Source organism: Elephas maximus, chromosome 23 (genome assembly GCF_024166365.1).
Source record: "Elephas maximus indicus isolate mEleMax1 chromosome 23, mEleMax1 primary haplotype, whole genome shotgun sequence".
NCBI lineage: Eukaryota > Metazoa > Chordata > Mammalia > Proboscidea > Elephantidae > Elephas > Elephas maximus.
In genome coordinates, this window is record NC_064841.1 from 10677596 (window position 1) to 10701365 (window position 23770).

Below are 23770 nucleotides of genomic sequence, written 5' to 3' on the forward strand. Positions count from 1 at the left end.
TGCCTGCCAAAAAGTTAATCTGAAACACCAACTAACTCGGTGACTTTTGGAGGAAATGTCATACCCACAAGGGAAGATGTTTTTGGCCAATAGGCTCTCAAATTCTTCTCTGTAGACAGGTATCCTCTAGAAGTTGGTCTAATGCAGGCTACTGTTTTCTAGTGATATATGTCCCTTTAATATTCATCTTGGAAACCCTGGTGGTGTAGTGGTTAAATGCTACTACGGCTGCTAACCGAAGGTCGGCAGTTCGAATCCATCAGGTGCTCCTTGGAAGCTCTATGAGGCAGTTCTACTCTGTCCTATAGGGTCGCTGTGAGTCGAAATCAGCTCGATGGCAAGGGGTTTTGTTTTGGTATAATAAAAACGTACTGATGAAACAAGACTTCTAAGATAAGAGCAAAGGAATAATGATAAACTAAGGGTAGGAAAGAAGCCCTGAAACACAGGGGTTAAGCGCTGGCTGCTAACAGAAAGGTCACCAGTTCAAACTCACCAGCAGCTCTGCAGGAGAAATATGTGGCATTCTGCTTCTGTAAAGATTTACAGCCTCAGACACCTTCTGAGGCAGTTCTACTCTGTCCTATAGGGTCACTATGAGTTAGAATCACCTTGAGGGCAGTGGGTAAGGGTAGGAAAACAATGGTATCAGATTATCTAGGCTGAGGCTTGTTGCTACACAGTTCTTTAAATTCCTTGGCAGCCAAAGCAAATGAAAACATAAACCAAAAAAACCAAACCAGTTGCCTTTGAGTTGATCTGCTTATCTTTTTCCTAGCACTAAATTTGAAAATGGGTTTATTTTATACTTATGGGACATTTAACAATATAGTAGGAAATTACCAAGGGCAATTTTATGAAGGTATTAAAACATTCTTCATGTATGATTTACACACTCTTGTTAACATCTGAAGGCATAATTAAAATTTTCTGCAACAGCATTAAATCATATTATATAAATATGATTTACTGAATGACACCTAAGAATGTAGTAACAACTTTAACAACCAAAAACTAAAATGTGTTACAATGGTATCAGCATTTAAATGCGGCCAAAAAAACTGCATGCTGGCCTTGAATCTCTGGTAGCTCAGCTGATGGATATACATTTTACCATCTCAAAGATTATGAGTTTTAAGCTTTCTGCTCTATTGAATGAAAGTTATATGTCAGAAAAGGTCAAGCTCTAATCTAAAACCGCCAAAAAATAATGTTTTCCATGCTATTGAATTTATTTTTCTCTAATTCATTCACGTACAATTCGGGAAAGCCAAGAATAGTATGCCAAGTAACTATTGTATCTTCTTACATTTTGAGCTCATGGTAAGATATTCAATCTGTATAATGGAAATTTTGTATTAATTGTGAGGAGGATAACTGATTTAGAACAAAAATTAGAATCAGGATTAGGTTCTATTCTTATTTTATATTGTTGGAAATGACTATAAATTAGTGGATTTTATCAGCTTGCTTGATTCTCCTGACTAGGGAATTCCATGATATCTTAGCACAGCAAGTTAGCACTTCACCACAAGACATCTTTTCTCAGAGGGCTCCATATATTTTTTTATTATGATAGACTGAGCAATTAAAAATGCTGTCATCTTAATGTCATAACATCTTTTCACATTGTTGTTTTAAAAGCAGTGTTTGCTACCTTCCTGAAAAAAAATCAGACACGCCTTCTTAATTTTTATTCCAAAAGAAAATGTGTAGATAAGCTATTAGTTGGACAGACATAGATATTCATTGTCTAGACAAAAGGCTGAAAGGATAGCCATGGAAAACGATGACAATGGCTGTATACTGATGGGGGGATTATGGACATTTTTGGGGGGGTTATTTCATTTTTCCTTATTTTCCAAATTTTATGCAGTGAACATCCATTGCTTTTATAATCAGAAACAATTGTAAGCATTTTAAATCAGATGTGTGTAGACCCTTGCTTTCTTTCCACATCATCACTGTAAATATAAAATTTTTTGTGTACCTGCTTTCTCTGCACAGTGAATCCAAGCTATACTTTGAAAAAGGTGCTACCAGAATTGGAGGAACTTACAAAAAACTAGTTTACCGTGAATACACAGATGCTTCCTTCGAAAAACAGAAGGCAAGAGAAGAGTATCTTGGAATCCTTGGTAAAATTCTATTCACAGCTTGCGAGGCTATAAACGCCATCTATACATATTCTATGGAATCGAAACAGAATTCACCACCTCACAGTTTTAGAGATTTTAGTCGTAATCTTATAACCTCATGAAAACAAAACATTCTGATTCATCGAATAATTTTAACTACACTCTTTTGTCCCTATGAATTCAGTGAGATAAATATACTTATGTGGTCCAAAGTGACTTTCCAAGATTCTGAGTCATCTAGATGTCTTGCAGTTGGACACATTCTTTTTTATTGTACGTTATATGAAGGTTTACAGAACAAACTAGCATCTCATTAAACAGTACACATATTGTTTTACAACATTGGTTAACAACCCCACAACATGTCAACACTCTCCCTTCTCAAACTTGGGTTCCCTATCACTAGCTTTCTTGTCCCCTCCTGCCTTCTAGTCCTTGCCCCTGGGCTGGTTGAACACATTTCTGACTTATGACATCATCACTTTAATTTATTCCCATTAGAGCCTTGCTCAAGTAACCAGCCAGTCAATTCTCACTCATGGCACACCAATGTGTGTCATAGTAGAACTGTGCTCCATGGGGTTGTCAATGCAAGCAGATCACCAGGCTACCTGTTCTGAAGTGTCTCTGGGTACACTTGACCTCACCTTTTCAGAGACTGCTCAAATAACCCAACCTGACAATTACAGTTTATAAAAACCAAGGACAATTATTAACTCTTTCGGTTTCCAGGCCCTGTCATTAAGGCAGAAGTGGGACAGACCATCAAGGTCACTTTCCATAACAATGCTTCCCTGCTGCTCAGCATTCATTCAGCCTCATGGGCTGCATTATAGCAAGAGCAATGAGGGCTCATTCTACAAAACACCTGGAGAAAGTAAGTAGAGCTCAGGGAGGGCCCAGTTAAGCTATGTTGTTTTTGTGTGTGGTTGAGTCGATTCCGACTCTACAGACCCTAGACAGAGTAGAACTGCCCCAGAGGGCTTCCCCAAGGTGCTCCAAGGGGAGAAAGACCCAGTCCTTGCTCACAGAGACCTCACAGTAGTCTAGCCTAGGGTTCTTACGGTGCTAGGTTCTCTTTGTTAAATGTATATTTTTCCCTAGGTGTCCCTGCACATTCCTCACACGTAAATCCAGGCACAACATTTGTCTACACATGGGAAGTTCCCACAGATGTGGGTCCCACCTCCACTGATCCCGACTTCTTGACTTGGCTCTACTACTCCTCAGTAGATGAGGAAAAAGACACCAACAGTGGCCTTATAGGACTTCTTCTCGTGTGCAGAAGTGGAAGTCTTGGAGAGGATGGCAAACAGGTGGGTCATGGGGTCTATGTCCAGGTATGCCTTGGTGAAGGATTACCTGAGACGGGACTACACAAAAATGGCAATGTGCCAGGTCTGGGGACTCAGAGGTTCAGCTTCTTCTGTCTGCTAATGTCTCCCAATTCTGAACTCCAAATCTGTCTCTCCCTCTGCCTGATGAACACCCGTCCTGGCAGGTCCCAAGGACACCTCAAATTCTACTTGGCTTTTTTAACCATGGAGTCCCTGGTTAAATAAGCACTTAACTATTAACCTACTCAGAGGCACCTCAGAATGAAGTGCTGGCACCCCAAAAGGTCACAGCCTTGAAAACCCTATGGGGTCACCATAAGTCAGAATGAACTCAGTGGCATCTGGTTTGACTTTTTGGTTATTTTAACCATAAGTCACCTCTTTAACTAATCATCCCTCTGCCCCAGGTCAGCCTCTTTCCCTCTGTTTCTTAGTGAGTGGCATCGCCATACCTAGGACTTCCATCCACAGCTCCTTCTTTCTCACCTCTAACATGTAATCAAGTCTTCAATAAAAACAAAAAAAACCTGTTGCCATCGAGTTGATTCCAACTCACAGTGACCCCGTAGGACAGAGTAGAACTGCCCCGTAGAGTTTCATGGAGCACCACATGGATTCAAACTGCTGACCTTTTGGTTAGTAGCCGGAACACTTAACCACTACGCCACCAGGGTTTCCAAGTCTTTGATACCACTGCCTTATTTTATGCACCATCATCTTTTCCTGAACTCCTTTAACTTCCTGTCATTCCCACTCCCATGTTACTTCTCCACATCCCTTCTTAAAATCCGATTATAGCACTCCCCAGACTAAAAATCACCACGACAAGAAGCCAGCACAGTTTGTTGACTTAGAAGCCAACACATTTGACCCTGCCGACCCCTCCTGACTGGTGTCCCCCAACCCCCTGTACCTTCACTCTGGCCATACTGCGGAATTAGCTTGTCAGGCCTGAGTGGGGAAGCCTGTTTCACATGCCTTTGATTTCACACCTCTTTAAGGAGCTCTGGTGGTACAAAGGTTAAAGCAATCAACTGCTAACCAAAAGGTCAGTGGTTCGAATCCACCAGTGGCTCTGTGGGAGAAAGATGTGGTAATCTGCTTCTGTAGAGATTTACAGCCTTGGAAACCTTGTGGGATCACTATGAGTCAGAATCGACTTGACGGCAGTGGGTGGGTCTCTGCATTTGGAATGGCCCCTTTCCACTGGTTTCTCTGCCAAAAGGAGGAGACATTTTTAAGACTCAGCCTGAGAGTCCCTTCCTTTGGAAATTGTCCCTAATTAGTTGACCCTCTTGCAGGTTACCGTAGTCCCTTGTACCTGGGTCTATTAAAGCACTTTTCCATGTAATTATTTTTACTGATCTCTCTCTCCTGCTAGACCGTGCCTTGAGAGTACATACAAGGTTTTGTTAATTTTTGTAACAACCACAACCCTAGCAAATAGTAAGTGCTCAAAAATGCTTGATGAATGAGTTGTTCTTCTCTCTCACTCACAGGTAAACTAATATCTAAGTACTTTTTTACATTTATATAAAAAAATTCATGTGTAATAAAGCCTTATAAATCTTCAAATACAAATATATGCATAATTGAATGCATATTTTATTCAAAACTGTGAATATATATTTACATTTATTTATATAATAAAAGTCAACTAAAATAGTCTCAATTCCTACGGTATATATAACTTTTACAGTCTATCTGAAAGTATATATATGTATATATATTTCATTTCTTTGCAAAAACTTTCTGGAATTAAAAACACCTTATTTAACTTACTTCCCACAGAGCATTCCTTAGATATAAAAAGCCACTATAAACATCTGTGATGATATCATTTAGCTTTATGGAATTTAGATGTAAATATTTTAGAGTAAGAGTTTTATATTTAAAAAAAAAAAAAAAGCCATAGATTTTTCCCAGTTCCTTAGCTCTGTAATAAATCCATTCACTTGGATTTGCGCCATTATGTAAATGTCCACAAATCAGAAGTTTACCTGATCAGATAGTCCATGAGTATACAAACGCCCTTGTGTGGAAAATCCTGGGTGCAGATGAACCAGTTAACCAGATTTTGAGTGTGGACCATCCATGCTGTGTGTCTATTTTTTTAAACTCTCTTCCACAGAAGAAAGTAGACAAAGAGTTTTACCTGCTGGCCACAACATTTGCTGAAAATAAAAGTTATTTCTTGGATGAAAATATCATAACATTTACCACAGAGCCTGAAAATGTGGGTAAAGAGGATCCAGACTTCCAAGACTCTAACAAGATGTATTGTAAGGGAATTTTAACTTATAAAATACATGAATTAAGTAGTTACTTAATTTCATTCTGCTTTAAAGAATTGCAGATTGTTTAAGAGAGATTTATTTGTTCCCGCAACAACTTACTAACACATTTCACATTTCAAGTATATTTTTTCCAACAAAATATTGTCTACTAGTAATTATTTTGCATTCATTTTACTAAATATTTACCCCTACCTTCTTGGTATTGGCTATTGCTATATGTGAGACAGATATAGCATATTTCTCTATTGCCACATATAATGGGGTGGATGTGGTGGGATGTTTGTTGAGATGGTTGCTTGCTTGGTTGGTTGGTTGGTTTTGGAAGACTATACATGGTAGTGATAAAACTGTTGGTCTACAATCTGGAGACTTGGATTCTGATCTCAACAGTTCCATTCATCAGCTGAATGACACTGGGCATGTGTCATACTTATCTAGTGCTGCTATAACAGAAATACCACAAGTGGATGGCTTTAACAAAGAGAGATTTATTCTCTCACACTCCGGGAGGCGAGAAGTCCGAATCCAGAGCACCAGCTCCAGGGCAAGGCTTTCTCTCTATGCCGGTTCTGGAGGAAGGTCCTTGTCATCAACCTTCCCCTGGTCTAGGTGCTTCTTAGTTTAGGATCCCTGGGTCCAAAGGACACACTCCACTCCCAGCACTTCTTTCTTGATGGCATGAGGTCCTTCTCCTCTCTGCTGGATTCTCTCTTTTATGTCTAAAAAGAGATTAACTCAAAATACAACTTAATCCTGTAGATTGGGTCCTGCCTCATTAACATAATTGCCTCTAATTCTGCCTCATTAACATCATAGAGGTGGATTTCAGCACTTAGGATAAGCACATCAGATCACAAAATGGTGGACAACCAGGTAATACCAGGAATCGTGGCCCAGCCAAGTTGACACACATTTTGGGGGGGACACAATTATGTACGACATGTAACTGCCTCTCTGCCCTTGGTTTCCTCAACTCTAAACAGAAGGGATTGAATTATTTGATCTAGTAAAAGTACCGCCTACTCTGACATTCTCTAATTCTTTAATGTCATTGCAGCCTTTCAATGGAATGGCTAAATAGCAATAAAAAAAAGGAAAATTGTAAATATTTGCAGTCAGATTCCTACATGAATGAACCGTTTCATGATTAGCGTTTTGTTAGGTTTCAAAAGATATCAAGCACCAGTAAATTAAATACTCTTTCTCCGGTCCAAATGTCTTGCAGCCGTAAATGGATATATGTATGGAAACCTGCTTGGACTGGATATGTGCGTGGGAGATAACATTTCATGGCACATTCTTAGTGTTGGATCAGAGTCAGATTTACATGGGATATACTTTTCAGGAAACACCTTCACTTCTTTAGGATCAAGGATGGACACAGTGACGGTGTTTCCCCTGACACATAGAAGATGTCCCAGACACTGTCTATGACACCTGATTCCACAGGTAAGTGGTGGAACTTCTCTTTCAGCCTGAAACACGTCCAAATCATCCAGAAGCGTGGTCTTGACATACATTCAGTATTCTCTTCGTACAGGAAAGAAAACTGAACTGATTCAAACAATGCTTGAAAATCTCCCTGCACCCTGTTTTATTTAGTTTCTAGGATTATAACTCTGTTTCATTCGTAGTATATCATTTTCCTCTACAAGTAATCCCCTCAGCCTCTCCCGGTTCTCTCTTCCTGGCTTCCAGGCTCTAACTCAATCCACGCTCCTCAAAAGCGCTGAAAACGTTTTGAAGCATTTTGCCTTGTTTTCACTCTATTATGTTCTACATTCTTACCCTTTGTTCGTTTGTTTGAAAATACCAAGTCTTGAGTCAGGTGCACGTTAATCCTTGAAGTGACATCCTTGCATTTTAATAGTTTAAAGAGATCTTTTGCAGCAGATTTGCCCAGTGCAATGTGCCATTTGACTTCTTGACTGCTGCTTCCATGGATGTAGATTGTGGATCCAAGTAAAATGAAATTCTTGACAACTTCAATCTTTTATCCATTTGTCATGATGTTGCTTATTGGTCCAGTTGTGAGGAATTTTGTTTTCTTTATGTTGAGACGTAATCCATACTGATGGCTGTATTCTTGGATCTTTATCAGTAAGTGTTTCAAGTCCTCTTCACTTTCAGCAAGCAAGGTTGTGTCATCTGCATATCGAAGGCTGTTAATGAGTCTTCCTCCAATCCTGATGGCCCATTCTTCTTCATATAGTCCAGCTTCTCAGCATACAGTTTGGATAAACGTGGTGAAAGGATGCAAACAACGCATACCAGTCTTGATTTTATGCCATATGTTTCAACGACTGCCTCTTGTTCTATGTACAGGTTCCTCGTGAACACAATTAAATGTTCTGTAATTCCTATTTTTGCAATGTTATCCATAACTTGTTGTGATCCACACTGTCAAATGCCTTTGCATAGTCAATGCAACACAGGTAAACATCTCTCTGGTCTTCTCTGCTTTCAGCCAAGATGCATCTGCCATCAGCAATGATATCCCATGTTCCACATCCTCTTCTGAATCTGGCTTGAATTTCTGGCGGTTTCCTGTCGATGTACTGCTGCAACCACTTTTTAATGAGCTTCAGCAAAATTTTACTTGCGTGTGATGTTAACGATGTTGTTCGATTCCAGCCAATGCACCTCAAACACAGCTACCACCGTCTGTCAGTGGAGGCTAGCATGTTGCTATGATGCTGAACAGGTTTCAATGGGGCTGCCAGACTGAAATGGACTAGGAAGAAAGTCTTGGCAACTACTTCCAAGAAATCACGCAATGGAAACCCTAAGGATCACAATGGTCCAATCCCACTATGCACAGGGATGCGGTGAGTCAGAGCTGACTCTCCTGCAGCTAACAACTACAGTGTCAGGTTCACCCTTGAACCTTGCTTCACCTTTGACCTTTCTGGTCTATCTTCAGCACAATTGCCAGACTGTCCTTATGTCACTCATCTACTCAAAATCCCACTCTCCTTTTCATATAGGAAAAGCTACAGTCTTTACAAAGTGGAAATTTGAACCCCTGCTGAGAATTTGCATTTCTAACAAGTTCCCAGGTGATGCTAAAGCTGCTGCTTAGGGATCAATTCTGAGAACCACTAGTAGAGCAGTGGTTCTCAAAATTTATTATACATAAGAATCACCCGCGGTTCTTGTTAAAATGTAGATTCTGATTCAGTATATCTGGGGTGGAAATGCAAATTCTCAGCTGGGGTTGGAGCCGGAATGAACCAGTTTGAAGCCCTGCCTCACATTGGCCCCCAAGGCCCCTCATGGGCTGTCCCTCATTCCCCACTGCTCTTGTTTCCTAGTGCTCTTGCCCTTGCTCATTCCACTGCAGACACACAGCCTTGTGGATGTTCCACCAAGCAGCTCTCAGCTTTCTTCCACCTGTCCTTCACCCAGCATTGTTCCACCTGTTTGCTCTTCCCCCAGGTAGCCACTAGTCGCCTCTCTGGAGTTTTTGCCCAAACGTCACCCTCCCAACAAGGCCCACCCTGATCACTCTATGAAATATTGCTCACTGCTCCCTTAAACCTTCCACACCCAGAATTCTTTTTTTTTTTTTTAACAGAGCAAACTAGCTTCTCATTAAATAATTAGTACACTTATTATTTTGTGACATCAGTTGCCAACCCCACGACATGTCAACACCTTTCCTTTTTGACCTCGGGTTCCCCATTCCCAATTTTCCTGTCCCCTCCTGCCATCTCGTCCTTGCCCCTGGGCTGGTGTGCCCATTTAGTCTTGTTTTGTTTTATGGGCCTGTCTAATCTTTGGCTGAAGGACAAACCTCAGGAGTGACTGCATTACTGAGCTAAAAGGGTTTCTGTGGGCCATACTCTCGGGGTTTCTGCAGTCTGGTCTTTTTTTTTTTTGCCACACCCAGAATTCTTGATCTTATTTATACTGTTCTACTTTTTCCTTTTATCCATTGCACTTATCACCTTCCAACACACTATAAAAGTTACCCAATATATCTGTGGTATGTCTCCATACCACCCCACAATATAAACTCTGAGGACAAGGATTTTTGACTATTTTATTCACTGATATTTCCCAAGTACCTAAAAATATGTCTGACACATAGAAGATGCCCAGTAAATATTTGTTGAATTGATGAAAGAAGGAATGAATGATCTTGCGTATATTTCTCTTTGGGGTCTATATTTCATGGATGGCTTCATAGATGAAAGAAATCTGAACGCAAAGCTTTCAGCATTTTTTCTTATTCATCCCTAGGAAATTTCACTGTGGTTTGTTTGACAGCAGAGCATTATTAAGGAGGCATGAAACACAAATACCAAGTGAGGCAGTGTCTGAAGCCAAACCCAGATCAAACACGCTACCAGGAGGTGAAAACCATCGACATCGCAGCTGTGGAAATCACATGGGATTATTCTCCTAGCAGGAAGTGGGAGAGACAGCTGCACTACTTACAAGGAAAGAAGTACGGTGATAACTCCAGTCTCTGATTGTGAAGTATTCGTCTGCAGTTCTCCGCCCTTTTTTTTTTTTAATGGCGTGTATGTGTATGTGTATTTGTATATGTGTATTTTTTATGTGTATGTGTGTGTTGGGTGTGGTGGTAGGTGGTGGTGTGTGTTTATGATACATTCAATTATAAATGACTTCAAAACTTGTGTGATTGGTGTGTGCGTGTGTGTGGTGTGCATGTGGTGATAGGGGTGTGTGTGTGTGTGTGTGTGCATGTTTAGGATACATTCATTCATAAATAACTTCAAATTTTTTGTGTATGCGATACATTATAAATGACTTCAAACTTTTAAAATGTCTACGTAACTTCCTTCTTTTGGGATTCTTTTGTTCCTGCCTCTTTCCACTTCTTACACCCTGACTTCCTGTATATGTGTGACTATCCAATCCCACCATTTTGAGAAATAGTAAAGATAACTTCAGCTACATTTAACACTTAGAATCAGTCAGGTTTTTCCTTTATCTTCATTTTGAAGACACTGATTTTTCTCTTCTTATAAAATTTGACTTCTTTCTCTGTTTTTTCTTCCTATTTATTTATTTATAAAAATTAAAATTTCATCTTGAAGACACGTTTTAGAATACAGAGTGAAATATCCAACAATCTTACCAGAATTAATATATTTATTTAAAAGAAAGGATTATTTTCCAAGATAAAACAGTCTTTAGGTATAAGAAGTTATATCATTTCAATATGAATTTCTTCCATGTGAGTATGTTGTCAATTTTCATGGTTAAATTAACTAACTTTGTGTTTTTGTTTTGTTTTCATTTCCTTAAAGTCAAACAGACATATATATTGATAGAACTGGAATGTTTCTTGGGTCCAGATACAAGAAAGTTGTATACTGTCAGTATATCAAACAAAAAGAAGTGAAAATGAAAAATATCTGGATATACTTGGTATTGAATTGGGTACTTGCATTGGCTGGGCTTTAAGACTGGGTTAGGGTTTTTCTTCTGTCCTCAGTCACTAGGGATTGCTGCACATATTGAAAATATTTTCAGTCTCCACCTTGACAGTGGAGAGTACGTGCAATTCTAATTTGTTTGCTGATAGGCATTTTTACTGAGAAAAGAAAAATGATGTAAACGTTGCTTCATGGAAAAGAGTGAGATCACAGAAAAGTAATATGGTCAGTTTCAGATTGCCTGGCTTCTTGCTTCTAAACTTCAAGGAACTCTATGTCTGGAAGAGACTTTAGAAATAGCATTTAGGAATAATTTCTGTGAAATGAAAACAAAGCCCAGGGAATGCTACTCTAGTGGGGAGAGGGACTTCTTTGTTTAAGTGTGTTTTCCCTCATCTCTGTCCAAGAGTGAAGAAGATCATAACCCTTTCTACCATCCTTGACTCATCAACTAGGAAATCTATGAGTCACCTTCAGGCACCCACATATGACATTTCCAGAAGTCACATGACATTTCCATATGCCCAAATCCTGTGTGAGCCCTGCTATCTGTGTGTATTTCAGAGGCCATTTCCTGGCCTAAGACCCTCAGCAGATGGACCGAGGTACTGACGAGAATGAAGATTTGCTCTTCTTGGTTCTTCATTCCCCCGTCTGAGTTTGTCCTTTTGTTATCCCTGGATGGAAGCCTGGCTTATCCAGTTCCCATTGCTTTTGGGTGAGCTACTATCTTTAGTAAAAGCAAGATGTTTGTTTTCTCTGGGATTCTGGCTGAATGTACCAACACAAGTAACACAATATGACCCTCTAGATTCTATTACAATTTATGCAAAAAAGAAAGCACTTTGTGGAAAAGGAAAAACACACCTAGTGTTTGGGCTGGCAGAATTGCCAGGACAGGAAAAGGGGCCCCCATCTTTAACCAGCATCTTGCGTTGACCAGGCATCTTCAGGGCTCTGCTTTCAGCCATTATGGTAACAATTTGAGGAGAGTTTTTACTGTTTCATTCATCTCAAAACCATCTCTGTTTCGGATTTGTTAGAGCCTCAAATTCAATCTGCTTTTCAGATGGGAAGCTCTTGGGGCAAGGAATAAATTGCTTAAAAGACGAGGCTGGTAAAGAAGGAAAATAGGTGGTTCCATTCTAAACCTGCAGGACTGTGTTCTCTTGGACATTAACAGATGCCCATCAAAGCAAACTTTCTAGAGAGGGAACTTTTTAAAAATCGAGATGATTTAAAATTTTCCAGGAAAAAACAAGTTTCATAGATCAACAATGATCCACTTGTTAAATGTGTTTATGTTTCATTTGGTGCATGTTAAGTAAAAGGATAAGTCATTGTATAAACATTTGAGGCGACAGATGACTTTCCTTGTAATTTAAAAAACACACACACAATTATCTGCACATTTTCCTTTTTACGGTCCCTAGGTCCAGCAATATTTCTCAACCCTGGTCATATACTTCAAGTTGTATTTAAAAATAAAGCCTCAAGACCGTACTCTATTCATGCTCATGGGGTGAAAACGGACAATTCTACTGCTGTTCCAACCCAACCAGGTAATTGCTTTGGGAAAATAAAAGCCCTAAAACTTCTGTGCAGGACTATGGTGCAAATGTTCTTTCTTAAACACGGGGACAGTTTCGGATGACAGTGGACTAGTAAAATGGGCCTGAAGAAAGAGTTTGGAAGGGAAGTTCCTTTTGCAAGTTGAGTTTGCCTCTAGGATGGGGCGCCATGGCTAAAACTGTGAACTGAGCATTTGGTCTTCAGGGCCCACCTCTCCAGTATATATAAATCCTCTTCTAAGGTCACCTTCCTCCCACTTCCGGGCATGTCCACCTGCCAGGTACTCCTGTGCTACTTTCATCTTTCCAAGTCAGGTGGTAAGGTAGGAGTTGAGTACAAGATGCAGTGTGTGAGGGAGAGGAGTGGAGAGAGTTGAACCTCTAAGAAGTGATAAACCTCACATATCAGCACTTCTTTGGTATCATTGCTCTACTGCTTGCCATTCAACACAGTCAGCTCAGAAGAAAATTAATACCTTTTAATAAAAATGTCCAGCTAGCAGACTCTGAAATAAAGATTCAAGTGCACAAGGTTTACGTGGTAGTGCTCTTGGGATCAATAACTATGGAAAGAAAGAGAAAGAAGGAGGGTTGGGCAGGGAGAAAAGTCAAGCAGAGATGTAGCCTCAATAGAAGTCTCAGCCAACCCTACAAGAAGTTCTGAAGATAAGGTGGCTCTCATCTGTCCTGAACTGGGATAAGAGAGCAGGGTCCCCATAGCCCCGCTTCAGTCAGTGCGTGTGGGCTTGGGCAAGGTGGCTCTCTTCAGCCAAGGCAGTCTGTGAAGGAGGCTGACACCTGGCAGAGCAATAAGTTCTTCATTCTTGAAAGGGGATCTGAAAGGGACAGCACCCACCAAAACAAGTAATTCTGGGAATTAAGAATATCAAGGAAAGAACCAAATTTGGAATGGGAAGATTTCTGGGGCGGAAGGATTGAAGATAAACTTTGATGGTGAGTGAGATATTCCCTTTTGTTTTTAAAAAACAGACAGTCCTGTGGTGGCTCCAACATGCAGCTTCCATCAAGGGAGTTTGCAAGTCAGCACCCCATACTGATTCGCTGGGAAAGGGCATATTACATGCATTGCACAAACACTTCTGAGTACCCACTGTGTGCCAGGCACTGTGTGATGTGCTGGAAGTGGACAGTTAGTGCTAAGTAGATTGGTAGAGATTTGGAAGACGGAGCCCAGAGATGGGGCTGGTTATTGGAGGAAGAAGACAATGACATAAGTGCTTAGAAAAAATTAACTTAAACTTCTTAAAACTCTTAAGTGGAAGGTGTAGGGTTATATAACCAAAAACCAAACTAGTTGCCATGGAGTCAATTCTGACTCATAGCGACCCTATAGGACAGAGTACAACTGCACCGTAGTTTCCAAGCAGAGGCTGGTGGATTCGAACTGCTGACCTTTTGGTTAGCAGCCAAAGGCATAACCACTGTGCCACCAGGGCTTTATGTAGGGTTATATAGGAGGGGGAATAAACAAAAGAACTCTCCTCCAGGATTAAGAGGTTCGGGTTCAATGGGGCTAAGTACAAACAGCTATTGGGGGAAAAGGCACGTCTGAACCACAACCTGGAAAAGACAGCTGAAATTCAAAACAAGTCTGCCACTCGTCAAAGCTCGAGTTACTTTCACTACAATAAATAGTTGTTGAATGAATAAGTTAGCTATTAAATGATTGACGTTTTTCAATGGCAGACTTGTTATAAGGTTTCGGTCCAGTAACCTGGGGAACATAATAGCCAACACTGATAGTGACATTGACCTCATTGTGGCCCAGGCAATGCAAGACCAAGAGTTTCAGACGCACTGTCTCACCTAATCCCTAAATCCCCATTTTATGTGCATGAAAAAACTGAGGCTCAGAAAATGTAAGTACATTGACTGAGACCACAAAGTTATGAGCCGTGAAGCCAGAAGTGAAAGCTAGGATTATGCTATTATTTTTATAGCCTTAGTGTTTGCTCATTATCTGGTTCTCCATAAAGAAGTCTTATTTTTAAAAACCCTATTTAAATATACTGCATTTGCTTTTTTAGGAGAAATTCAAACATGTACTTGGCAGATCCCTGAAAGAACTGGTCCTACCTCAAAGGATTTTGAGTGCATACCTTGGTTTTATTATTCAACGGTGGACATTGTTAAGGTAAACTTCAAATCAAATTCGTTTTCATCTCATTTCCTCTTAGAAATAATAATGTAAAGAAGAAGGGGTTTATCTTTGTTTAAAAAAAAAATCTTAGTGCTATGTAAGTGTTCTATCAAGTAACCTAAATACTGCTCAGCTTGTAATCCTACACGAGTTGTGGTTTTCGAGAGCAAAATAATTATATTATGATTATTCAGATTTCTGGCATTTTCGACCATGTCACTGAGAGTTGGAAAATATATCTGATTATATAATAATCTCCCAGTCTTTGTTCCATTGAATAAGATCTGGGTTTCAAAAAACAGAGTCTGGAGTTTAAAAATTCTATGATGAATGAGAAATAAATATACACATATTATATATATTTTAGAAACTCTCAACTCTGAAGTCCAAGTTTATTTGCATTCCAACAACAGCAACAAAAAAAAACAGTTCCCTTTTTGAATTTACTTATCTTGGCCCACACTCTGCCTGGAACAAGAATCAAACAGAGTTCTCAAAAACAAAATGACTGTAAACAAAGCAAGACTCCTGACTGAAAGCTACTGTAGAGGCAGAAGCATAATGGAGAAAGGGCCTGAGTCCTTTACAATTCTCTGCCAGCTGACTCCAATGCCAGGAATTCTAATTAAAATCAAAGTTTGGTCTCCTAATTTAAATTGTATAAAAAATACAGCTAAATCCACTGAAAAATGTGTCCAAAACCCCTTTCAAAAGTTTGTTGTTCTCTTTAGACATCAGCTGTAATGAGAGAGAACACAACTTTTCTTTAAATCAGAGGTTAACATGGCAATCGTTTTGTCACTTCCCTCAGCCTTAGAATCCCAATCATTAAAAACTCAGACCAGGCCTCGCTAAAACTCAAACTTGATTACACCCCTTTTACTGTCTGGGGGAAGTTTTTAATTGTGAGCACAGTTAATCATTATCTTGTTTTGCCTCTTCAGGATCTTCACAGCGGACTGGTAGGCCCTTTCATCATATGTCACAAAAACGCCAAACCCAGCATAGTTCACCGTGTTCTCCTCTTCATGATTTTTAATGAGAACGAATCCTGGTACTTTGAAGAGAATATCAACAGCTATTCTTCTGACCCAAGCAGCATTGACAGGGAAGACAGTGATTTTGTACTAAGCAACCTTATGCACGGTAATGTTCACTGACTCGCCAGCTACAGCCCACTCAGGATGTTCCACACCAACGGAACTGACAAAGGTTCACATTTGTCAAGCTCATCATAGTTTGTAGAAAACAATCATATAGAGCTGTGGTATTGATCACCTAGACCAGGGGACTATAAATGTTTTCTGTAAGGAGCAAGATAGTAAAAAATTTAGGCTTGCAGGCCATATGGTCTCTGTCATAGGCCATACTCTGCAACAAAAGCCCAAAAGCAGCCATAGACAATATATGAGCAAATGAGAGTGGCTGTGAGCCAATAACACTTCGTTTATGGACACTGAAACTTGTGTTTCATGTAACTTTCACACGTCAGAAAATAGTATTCTTCTTTTGTTTTTTTTGTTTGCTTATTTTCAGCCAAAGAATTTAATCACAGTGTTGGGTTTTAAATTCTAATGTGGAAGGTCAAGAAAGCCTTCATGAAGGGGAGGAGATGTTTAGCTGAATCTGTCCAATAGAAAAGGAGGGGAATGGCATTCCAGGAAAATAGAAGAATATGAGCTAAGTCACACAGCACCTGGAAAGAAAGGGCCAACAGAATGGTAGAAGACCTCAAACACTCTGCTAAGAATTTAGACTTCTTCTAAACCAGAGATTTTCAGCCTTGGCGCTATTGACTTTTGGGATAACTTTGTTGTAGAGGACTGTGTTGTACATTGTAGGATGTCTAGCAGCATCCCTGGCCTCTAGCCACTAGGTGCCAGTAGCATCCCCAGCAAGTTGTGACAACCAAACATGTTTCCAGGCATTGCCATATGTCTTCTGGGAACAGAGTAACCCCGGGTTAAGAACCACTGGCCAGAGACTACAGGGGCACTGACCTAAGGAATGACAGTAACAGACGTGTATTTTAGGAACAACAGTGGCAGTCATCTAGGCATTTGATACTCAGTGTGTGGTCCGTAGACCAGCAGTGTCAGCATTACTTGGGAACTTCTTAGAAATGCAGAATCTCAGGCTCCACAGACCTACTAAATCAGATCTGCATTTTAACAAGATCCTCAGGCCACGTATAGGCACATTAAAGTTTGAAAGCACTGGCCTAGGGAAGTGCCTCCTAGCTTTTTCTATTACACCTCTCCATCAGCAGAAAGTTTAGAGCCCACACCCCCATAAAACCCAAAACCAAACCTGTTGCCATGGAGTCCATTCTGACTCATAATGACCCTATAGGACAGAGTAGAAGAGCTCCCTAGAGTTTCCAAGGAGCAGCTGTTGGATTTCAACTGCTGACCTTTTGGTTAGCGGTGGAGCTTTTTACCACTGCACCACCAGGGCTCCTGTACCTCCATGAAAACAAAAACCAAACTCGTTTACCATCAATTAGTTTTCAACTCATAGGAAACCTAAAGGACAGAGTAGAACTACCCCACAGGATTTCCAAGGAGTGCCTGGTGAGTTCAAACTGCCAACCTTTTAACCACTACCGCCAGCACGGTTTCCCACACCTGCATAGATAGTAATAAATTACATACTTGTACCACTGTATTATGCATTTTAAAAGATCCACACAAAATGGAAAAGTAAAATGGAGAATATATATACATAATTTTAATTTCGATATTTTCTTTCTATTACCGTTGGGGGGGGGGATTAGAGGAGAAACAAGAGGCCTGGAACTCAGGGAACCCTTTCAAGACCCAGTTATTTTCTCCTTTGAATTTTTTGTTAATACTAATGAAGGCATGCTGATTAAAGAACCAATTTGGAGTTTTTACTGAGTTTCAAGACATGGTACAATGTATTCTTCCTTACTGTGAAAGCGGTACTTAGAGCCCAAATAAATAAAGCCAAGGGATTTTTTATCTCAGGAAAATTACCACTATAATGCCTTCTTCGCTACTGCAAAAGCAGTGCTTACAGGCCACACAAATAAAACTGAAGGAATTTGAATCTCAGGAAAATTACCACTACTATACATTCTTCATTATAACAAAAGCAGTACTAACAGCTAAGAAGCAGAAACAACTGCCCTGGGGCACTGCAGAGCTCTCACAGTGGTACATTCCACCTCCGCTACATGTGGAAGCAGTGATTGGGCCCCAAGGTTGAATGCAGGGTAAAAATCTTCCAGTCTCTTGGAAAATACCACTACAAAGCATTATTTCTTATTTCAAAGGCATTATTTATGGTTCAGAAACTAGAAAAGCAGGGAGCCATTAACACTTGGAAACAATGAAGGACATCAAGGAGAAAATGGTCACTATGACTGAGTGAAGACTGGCAATAGCTTATTCTCATGATAAACATATTTTTCACCAGAACATAGTTACTGGGAAACATAGTGAGGAGGTTTATCTCACAGAAATAAAGACAAACTTGTCAAAAGTTTAGAAAATTCATGCATGCAGGAGGCGTCATCTAAAACAATGCTCAATCTACACAAAAATGAAGCTCCGACTTAGGGTTTTGAGTTTCATGCATTTTAAAAGGCTTCCACCTTGAGATTAAATGAGTTAAAATTGGGATACCTCCTTTCCAAAGAACTCCAGAGGCATAAAAAGTAGGTGGGATACCGTAAGTCCCACAGGTTTTAAAAGGGATAAATGACCCTTCCAGTCAAACAAATGACAGATCATGAAGTTAAATGGTAACACACACTCCTAATATTCTAAGTCTCTGGTAATAATTTTAGATATACTTTAAATATATGGGCATATTTAAAATTCCAGTATTCTCACTACTAATTTAAGAACCCTTAGAAACCCTGGTGGAGTAGCGGTTAAGAGTTTGGCTGCTAACCAAAAAGTCAGCAGTTTGAATCCACTAGCTGCTCCTGGGAAACCCTACGGGGCAGTTCTACTCTGTCCTATAGGGTCACTATGAGTCAGAATCGACTGGACGGCAACAAGTTTGGTTTGGTTATGTTTGGGAGTTGTGATATATTCAAGTCCAACCAGATTGTTGTTGTTGTTGTTAGGTGCCGTCGAGTCGGTTCTGACTCATAGTGACCCTATGCACAACAGAACGAAACACTGCCCGGCCCTGCGCCGTCCTTACAATCCTTGTTATGCTTGAGTTCATTGTTGCAGCCACTGTGTCAATCCACCTCGTTGAGGGTCTTCCTCTTTTCCACTGACCCTGTGCTCTGCCAAGCATGATGTCCTTCTCCAGGGACTGATCCTTCCAGACAACACGTCCAAAGTATGTAAGACGCAGTCTCGCCGTCCTTGCTTCTAAGCAGCATTCTGATTGCACTTCTGGTTGTACAGATTATGCGAGAGCAAAATCAGAGCCTCATTTTCTTGAGCAAGAAAAATCCTCTACAATTAGGCAGAGCTATGAATGGGTATCTTGGTTGGTTTTGTCAGTTCCTCAGGCTCGCTTTGAAATCCTTACTGCCTCTAAAAACATTCATGACATTTCTATAAACTATTTGGGAAAAAAACTCCACATGATTTCAAATCCTTGTTAAACATTGTAGACTATGTTCCTCACAGCAATTAATGGAAGAATGTTTGCAAACAACCAAGGTCTGACGGTGCACGTTGGGGACGAAGTGAATTGGTATCTGATTGGCATAGGAGGTGTATTTGACCTGTACACAGTTCACTTCCATGGCCATAGTTTCCAATACACGGTAAGAAACTCAGCTACTTCCTTTAATTACTGTGGAGCCCTGTAAACCAGTTATTGGGGTAGAGTGCCCAGCTAGCCTGACTGGAAAGGAAGCGACCCAGTCCAAACTTAGACTCAATACATGCAATCTACGTCAGATGTGTAATTATCCATTCAGCTCTTTATATCCCTTAGATGTTGGACAAATGTTTGTGAATGAATGAAATGCATTTCTCATGCTACTCGGATGCTACCCAATATGTAAATAAAACTTCTATAATTCTCTTTCGATTCACCTTTTCCCAACTTTTTAAAAAAATTTTCAAACCCTGTCCTAAACACCCATATATACTTTGTCACATTTTTTTCTCTCTGAAATATTTTTTCTGAACCAATTGAAAGTAAATTGCAAACATATGACTCTTCACCCCTAGATAATAAGTATGTGTACGCTAAGAATAAGGACAATATCTGCCCAGAGCAAAATAACATTATCACATTCCCAAAATTAACATTCATTCAATAACATAATCTAACATACAGTCCATTCAAATATCTCCAATTGCCCCAAAAATTCTCTTTATGACTTTTTTTTTTTTTTTTTAAACCCAGGGTCTAATCAAGGTTCTTACTTTGCATTTGGTTGTTGTTGTCATATCTTTCCTAAAATCAAAAGAGTTCCTCTGTGCTTTTTTTTTTTTATTTCTTGGTCTTTTGTGACATTTCATTTTTGAAGAGTCCATACCAGTTGTCTTGGAGAATGCCCAGTACTCTGCATTGGTATGATTGTCCCCTCATAGTTGGATCCACGCCAAACATGTTTAGCAAGAACACTGTGTAGATGATGTTGTATACTTTGCACGCCTCACCTCAAGAGGTCCATGATGCCAGTAGATCCTAATATTGGTGAGCCTAAGTTCCATAACTTGGCTAAGATGATGCGTGCCCTTTCTCTTCATTTTAAAAGTAGCTTCTTGCTCTTGTAATGAGTAAGTAATCTGTGAAATGATTTTTGTTTAAACATATTTTGTTCTCCTAGAGTTTTCCACCTAATAGTTTTTTAAAAACATCCATTGATGATACTTGCCAGAATCAATTTTCACGATGGGGTTGCAAAATGGTTTCTTTCTAATTCATCATTCCTTTGAGATTTATTGTGAAATAAAAATTGAGGACTCGGTGTCAAATGGTTTTATGGTCACTTTCTTATTATTATTGCCATCCTTTTATATTTTGGAAATCCTGGTGGCATAGTGTTTAAGAGCTACAGCTGCTAACCAAAAGGTCGGCAGTTTGAATTCACCAGGCGCTCCTCGGAAACTCTATGGGGCAGTTCTACTCTGCTCTGTAGGGTCACTATGAGTTGGAATTGACTCAACGACAACAGGTTTGGGTTTTGGTTTTCTATCTTTTGCATTCTTAGTCACTTTCTTTTTCTTTTCTGTCTGAATTGCTTCCTTTCACCCCACCAGTCCTAAATGAAACCAAAACCGAATCCATTGCCACCAAGTCGATTCTGACTCATGGCAATGCAATAGGACAGAGTAGAACTGCCCCATAGGGCTTCCAAGGCTGTAATCTTTACGGAAGCAGACTGCCACTTTTTTCTCCCGTAGAGGGGCTAGTAGGTCCAAACCATTGACCATTTGTTAGCGGCTGAGTGCTTAAATGCTGTGCCACCAGGGCTCCTGAAGGGCCCTACCTCCTTACAATTGTTTTCTTACTGACCACTTTTTTGACTGGTCCTTTCTCTAATTTATTACAAGTATTTTAAATTTTACATTTCCCTTGAAGTCTCCAAGTTAGTATAATTTATTTATTTAAAGAGAATTTTCTTTATTTCCTCATCCTATTCACTTATCTAAATATTAATGTAGGATGTAGGGCCAATCATGTTGTCTTTGACACTTCAAATATTTAGTCCAACCACCTGTCATTAGAATAGTCCATCTCTTCTGCATTGTTAAAAATTTCGTATAAAACTTCCCTGAATTCTAGATGTATCATGTTCACTACTTCTCTCATACTCAAAGGCCTACCATAGAAATTAATTAAATGAGTACGCATGACTTGGATTGTACAAAGCCTTATTGGTGTGTTGGTTCCCTTCCCACTCTTTAATGAACATATCTGTTCCTCTTGAACTCTTTTTTTTGTTGTTGTTGCTAAAAGAGCTGTTTTATTATGGAAAAGTTTATATAATGAAGAAAACAGAATAACATAATCGATCCCCATTACCCATCACCCAGCTCCAACAATCATGACCCTTCTATGTTTACATCTACATCTCCCCATATTTCTGAAGTACAAAGCCCCAGAGCCTGGCTTGGATGGATTAGGAGGAGAATAAGAGGGAGATGAACTGCTCAAGAAGGGGCCTGTAATAATTTGAGGAGAGAAATGTCAGGAGAGTACCCAAGAGGGAGAATGGGGAGAAACAGGTCTTGAGGGGAGGGTGAAAGCAGAAGAGCCAGAGGTTCTCAGTGATTGGCGCAGTGGAGAGATAATTAAGGACCACTACTACCAGCAGCTGCCATGGAGTCATTCCGACTTATGGTGACCCCATGTGTGTCAGAGTAGAACTGTGCTCCATATGATTTTCAATGGCTGATATTTTGAAGGTAGACCATCAGGCCTTTCTTCTAAGGCTTACACCACTCAAAACTCCTAACTAAAGATCCAACCCAAACCCAAACCCACTGTCATCCAGTCAATTCTAACTCGTAGAGACCACATAGGGTTTCCAAGTCTGTAAATCTTTACAGAAGCAGGCTGCCACATCTTTCTCCCATGCAGCCCCTGGTGGTTTTGAACCGCCAAACTTTCTATTACCAGTCAAACGATTTACCCACTGTGCCACCAGGGCTCCTTTAACTAAAGGCAGGGTCATCTAATGTCAGGTGGTAAGTGGTTTTATGTGTAGTATTGCCAACAAAAGCTCTCTACCCCCCAAATTTCACTACTAGTCTATGACCCACACTGACCTTGCTTTTGTGGTTGCTTAGAGGAATAAAAGGAAGTGAGGTGTGTTCCATTTTTGGAACTGCACAGAGAGATGAGAAGACACCAACCACAGGAGGTGAGAGGCGAGGGAGATGAGCAGAAGCTAGAGTTAGGGATGACTAGAATTTGAGAGTTACAGCAAATGAGAAGATGTATAAATGACTGGCACCTTTTATAAGCCATTAATGCTGTTTCATCTCCTTGTTGAGGATTCGGGAGTGTATCACTCTGATGTTTATGATCTCCCTCCTGGGACCTATCGAACTGTAAAAATGTTTCCAAGAGACATTGGAATCTGGTTATTTCATTGTCACGTTGCGGAGCACATTGAAGGTGGAATGGAGAGCACTTACACTGTAGTCAAAAGAGAAGGTAAGAGCTATTAGCTGAATTAATTAGCAGAAGTCATATTGTAATAAATACAGTGTTTATATAAGAGTATCTGGTCAGATAGACCAAGAGGCTGTTGATTATACAGAACAAGGGGATACTGCATGATTTAAAGTTAGGAAAGGTGTGTGTGAGTGTTGTATCCTTTCACCATGCTTATTCAGTCTGCATGCTGAGCATATCATCTGAGAATGTGGGCTATATTAAGAAGAGCTCTGCATCAGAGCTGGAGGAAGACTCATTCACAACCTGTATTACGCAGATGACACAACCTTGCTTGCTGAAAGTGAAGAGGACTTACTGAAGAAGATCAAAGAACCACAGCCTTCAGTATGAATCACCCCTCAACATGAAAAAAAAAAAAAAATCCTCACAACTGGACCAACAAGCAACATCATGATAAATGGAGAAAAGATTGAAATTGTCAAGGATTTCATTTTACTTTAATCTACAATCAATGCCCATGGAAGCAGTAGTCAAGAAACCAAATGAGGTATTGCACTAGGCAATCTGCTGTAAAAGACCTCTTGCACTCTTTAAAGTATGGAAAAGCAAAGATGTCACTTTGAGGACAAAGGTGCACCTGACCCAAGCTGTAATATTTTCAATTTCCTCGCATGCATGCAAAAGCTGGACAACGAATAGGGAAGACCAAAGAAGAATTGATGTCTTTGAATTATGGTGTTGGCAAAGAATACTGAATACACCACGGACTGCTAGAGGAA

At 40.0% G+C, this 23770-nt stretch overlaps 1 pseudogene; it reads left to right on the top strand.

The window, feature by feature from the left end:
• The window catches only part of LOC126066227 (ceruloplasmin-like), a 34941-nt pseudogene that overhangs the window by 10005 nt on the left and 1166 nt on the right, over positions 1-23770 (top strand).